The sequence below is a fragment of the Phocoena sinus genome, chromosome 20 (genome assembly GCF_008692025.1).
Source record: "Phocoena sinus isolate mPhoSin1 chromosome 20, mPhoSin1.pri, whole genome shotgun sequence".
In the NCBI taxonomy this organism is placed as follows: domain Eukaryota; kingdom Metazoa; phylum Chordata; class Mammalia; order Artiodactyla; family Phocoenidae; genus Phocoena; species Phocoena sinus.
The window spans coordinates 16,339,014-16,343,998 of record NC_045782.1 but is presented as its reverse complement, the minus strand read 5'-3'; the positions used below and the strand labels follow the sequence as shown (position 1 = coordinate 16,343,998).

Sequence of the window (4,985 nt, the reverse complement as noted above, 5' to 3'; positions counted from 1 at the left end):
GAACCCAGTGGAATTCTCAGCTTGACTCTGTTGCTACCCGATGACTGAGAGACCAACTCACAAAAGGCTGATTCACAAATCAGAACGTTAATGTGTTTTGAAAATATCTACCCTTCATTGAGTCCCTAGTGTGTGCCAGGTACTGGGTTAGGCATTTCTTACAACATCTCCTCAGGGTAGATCTTATTAAACACCATTGTATTGTATTGTATTTATTTATTTTATTTTATTTTTAAAGCTTTTTTTGTTTTGTTTTGGCTGCACAGCATATGCAGGATCCTAGTTCCCTGACCAGGGATCGAACCCGCACCCCCTGCAGTACAAGCACGGAGTCTTAACCACTAGACTGCCAGGGAAGTCCCTTAAACCCCATTTTACAGATAAGGAAGGAAACTGAAGCTTAGAGAAGAATTTACAGGCTAATGAGTGCGGGAGACAGTCTGACTCTAAAATCCTTACTCTTTCCTGTATCCCACACTGCTACGCAGTCCAAAACCTGTCAGTCATTACAGGAAGCGGGCCTTGCCAGGAGGAGGATCAAGTATGTTTGCATCCGGGACACCTCTTCCTGTTAGCAAGATCCCTGGGCACTAAACTATAATCTGAAGATGAGCACAGAACGCAGGTCAAGGGGATGGAGATCTGGAGGCACTGCCCACAGAGCTATGACCACACTAACCTTGACCCGGAACAGAACTCTGCTCTCTAGCGACCTAATGTTGACATCTCCACAACACAGTGGACCCTCTCCTTGCAGAATGCCGGTAAGCCCCAGCAGATTTCTGTTTTGTCTCTGCCCCTTCAAGGTCCTGACCTGCGCAATCAGTGGGGAAAACAGGCTCTGGAATCCACAAACCCAGGTTCAGAACCCAGCTCCTCCACTCTTTAGCCACATGACCTCAGGCCTCAGACACATCACTTCTGCTCCATCCTCCCAGGGTCTTCACACGTAGTGAACGCATGTAAAACTCACAGCCCGGAGCCCAGTTCTGGCTTCTCTCCCTCTCCCTCCTGCAAACGCAGCATTTCTCCAGGCGCTTTTCTTCTGTCACATTCCAGTCCTGAGGGCTGTCTCCGGTCATGTTTATAGGACTTGGGTAATTGTTAATCCTCCCTCCCGGCCCTCTCTCCCTTTTGCCCTCAGTCCAAATAGGCATATGATCAGGTCCTGGCCCAGACACAGGGTAGATATATAAAAAGGACATTGTATCTGAAGCCGGGAGCCTGGAGCTCCTTGGGGGTGGATTTCTACCTCCCACGGTTCACTAATCAGGCTCAGGGAGTCACATGGGGACCCGTGACCGCCCCTCCCAGCCCAGATGACCTCCCATCGCACCTCAGCCTGGACCAACTCCTTGGGACAAAGCAGCTCCCCACTGCCTGGATCCCGGTCAGCCTCATGGCAACCTTGCTCTGCTTGAGAGTCATCTTCCTAAAAAGTTCGGGAGTATGGGACTTCCTAACTCAAACCCTCTTGACTTCTGAGATTATCATTGTTTCAAAGGATCCTTACCCTTGCCTTATAGTCACCAGACTCTGTCTCCTTAAACTGTGGGGGCAAAACTAATATCTATTGAGTCTTTACAACATGCTAAGTGGATTCTATGTGAATTATTTCATTTCATCCTCATAACAATCCTGGGAGGTGGGTACTGTTTCTACCCCTGGTCCAAAGACAATAACAATAACGAATATTTATATAGTACCACTTAGCAGGTGGCATTCTCCATGTTTTACGTTTATTAGCTCATTCTACCATCACTGCAGTCCTACAGTGTAGAGACTCCAGTCGGCTCCCTTTACTGAGACTCAGAGAGGTAGAGCAAGTGGCCCGGGTCACACAGCCAGCAAAGGACGGAGGCTGCCATTCAAGCTGGGGGAATCTGGTTTCCGAGGATCCTGAGCGCTTTGCTACACTGCTTCCCGTTTTTCTCAAAGCAGGTTCCACGTGTAATTTCAGCAGCCCACAGATACCATTACAAATCGATGGGGTGTGAGCCAGATGAGACCTGGAGCAGCCACACAGCTTCCCGGGGTGCTGAAGGACAGACCACACTGATTGAGTTCTCGGCTGGGTCTTTAAACGTCAGCGTGTGTGTGACCACCTCAGACCCTGGGCTCAGAAATAAAATGCAGAAGAGAAGGGCGTTCTAACGTGTGGGACGAGAGGTAGGCAGAGCAGAAGAAGAGCAACGGCCCAGAGCAACTGCCTGTGGGCTGGGTCGGCTTCCTGGACAGCAGAGAGGGGCCCCTGTAGGCAGTGGGGGCTGGGAGTGGTGTGGAAGATGTGCCCTTGACCTTGAGCTGCTGGGAGGCCATTTATGGCATGACACCAACCCGAGAGAGCTGGGTCTTAACCTGATTTAACTCCTCTGTCTGCATTGATTGGTCACCATTAGGAGCTGTTCGCTCAGACCAGCCTGGCCGCCTGAGCACCGCTCATCATCACAGAGGCGTGGAGAAGAGCGAAGACAGCTCCCCTCCCTCCCACCCCCAGAGTTCACCCAGACCCCCTCCTGTCACCAGGCCCCACTGCATGGGCCTCTGGGCCTGCCCAGCTCAATCATTCACCGTTCGAGGAGCTGGGAGGACAGACACACACGTGACAGAGAAGGTCCTACCTACTCTCATGCAGCCTCAAAGGGGAGACTGTTAGGGCAAGGAAGGAAAGAGAGAGACCCCAGATCAGTTTCAGATGCGTTCTGTGCGGTAAAGAAAATAAAATGGGGTGATGCGAGAGAGACTTGTGGGGAGGGAGAGAAAGAGGGGGAAGATTGCCTGAGAGGGCCTCTTCAAAGAAGTCATGTTTGCTCTGAATTCTGAGTGTTGGGGAAAGGGACTATTCTGAGATCTGAAGAAAGAGCTCTCAAGGCAGCGGGAACAGCAGAGGCAAAGACCCTGCAGAAGGAGCAGACTTGGCCTTTTGGACCACGAGAAGGCTAGTGCTGTAAGCGGCAGAGAGGTGGGTGGGGAGGGGAGAGAGGAGGGTGGGATCAGACGGACCCCCAAGCCCTGGCGCTTTGTGTGGGTGGGATGGCTGCCCTTCATAACGTTCACCACCAGGACTTGACATCCCTGGACCTCTTTCTCTCCCTCCCACTCATGTCCCCAAATACGACTTTGGGTTGGCCCCTTGCCTAAACAGACTAATAAAAGATTACAGAGAGGGCTTCCCTGGCGGCGCAGTGGTTGAGAGTCCGCCTGCCGATGCAGGGGACACGGGTTCGTGCCCCGGTCCGGGAAGATCCCACATGCCGCGGAGCGGCTGGGCCCGTGAGCCGTGCCCGCTGAGCCTGTGCGTCCGGAGCCTGTGCTCCGCAACGGGAGAGGCCACAACGGTGAGAGGCCCGCGTACCGCAAAAAAAAAAAAAAGAAAAAAAAAGATTACAGAGAGAAGACTCTGGCCCAACCGTGCCTTAGAAGGAGATCCACTGTGGGAGGCTAAAGAAAGACCCTGGGGCCCAGGAGACCAGAGGAACTTCCTGATCTTCAGGGACTGCCTAAGCCCACCCCCACCTCCTCTAGCCCTAGCTCACATCACATCCCCACTGACCACTCACCATCCAGATCTACCCTGGACTCTGTCTCTGGGCCTCTGTGTTGGTCCAACACTGGCAATGACCTTGCCCACATTCCACTTAGAGAAACCCCTCTCATTTGCCTAGCATAAATGATTCAACTCCGTGTAACCTTTCCAAACTCCCAATCACATTTAATTGCTGGGTTGGATTTTTTTTTTTGATGTTCCTCTGGTCTCTGTTTGAAGATCTATTTGATCTTCCATGTCCTCTTGTCTTATATTGTAGTTTTCTGAATACCTGTCTCTTTCCTTACATTGCAAAGTCTGTGGAGAGTGGAAATTTAAACGTTGCCTCTGCTGTGTCCTGGTTGTGAGGCTTTTGGCCAGACGTTTAAACCTTCCAGATCTCAGCTTCCTTTGAGTCCCACAGAAGCAGATCCTGAAACCAGGATTCAATATAAGAAGTGTATCAGGAGGTGATGCCAGAATTTTCCAGGAGACAAATAGGGAAGGGAGACAGGGAAAGGAAGGAACCCCAAACAGGGTACATTATTAAGCAAGTTACAACACTGGGCACTGGAGTTCAGCCCTGCTGGGCAACTCTGGGACACATGTAGACTGTAGGTTCACAACTTGGCTGAACACTGCAATCACCTGGAAGCTTTAAAAAATACATATGGGGACTTCCCTGGTGGCACAGTTGTTAAGAATCCACCTGCCAATTCAGGGGATACAGGTTTGAGCCCTGGTCAGGGAAGATCCCACAGGTCATGGAGCAACTAAGCCCATGCGCCACAACTACTGAGCCTGCGCTGTACAGCCACAACTACTGAGCCCATGTGTCACAACTACTGAAGCCTGCGCGCCTAGAGCCTGTGCTCCGCAACAAGGGACGCCACTGCAATGAGAAGCCCGCGCACCGCAATGAAGAGTACCCTCTGTTCACTGCAACTAGAGAAAGCCCAGGTGCAGCAGCGAAGACCCAACACAGCCAAAAATAAAAACAAATAAATAAATAAATTTATTTTTAAAAAATACATGTGCCTGAGTCCCCTCCCCCAACAAAGACACGGATTTAATTGGCCTGGGATGTGGCCTGGGCATCAAAATTTTTTATATTCCGCAGATGATCTAATGTACAGCAAAGTATAGAATACACCCCAGAGCTGTTCCAGCCAAGAGGTGAAAACACTAGGGTGTTTATCCACTGTCTTCATACATCTTTGCGAGAAGATGTTCCCTTGGGCAGAAAAAAAAAATGCTCAGGTCTCTGAAGCAGAAAAAACAAACAAACAAAAAAATCTCCCCAACATTCCCCAAACCAAACTCACAGATGTTTATAATAAGCAGCCCTGGTTGTATGAAGGTGAAATTGAACACTGTGTTGACAGCATCCATACAGACTTCATCTCTAAAATGGGGATAAAAAATTTGTGAATTTTTGTGAGGATTAGCAAATGTTAAG

At 50.2% G+C, this 4,985-nt stretch overlaps 1 long non-coding RNA gene across 2 annotated transcripts; it reads left to right on the top strand.

The window, feature by feature from the left end:
- The first annotated feature begins 621 nt into the window (after window positions 1-621).
- On the top strand, window positions 622-2,500 carry LOC116745955. Of its 2 annotated transcripts, XR_004347592.1 has the most exons (3): window positions 622-764; window positions 1,942-2,169; window positions 2,400-2,500. It is a non-coding gene; the product is annotated as an uncharacterized LOC116745955 (long non-coding RNA). The 2 variants fall into 2 exon arrangements; XR_004347591.1 differs by lacking the exon at window positions 2,400-2,500 and having other exon boundaries at window positions 1,939-2,139.
- Window positions 2,501-4,985: the final 2,485 nt, after the last annotated feature.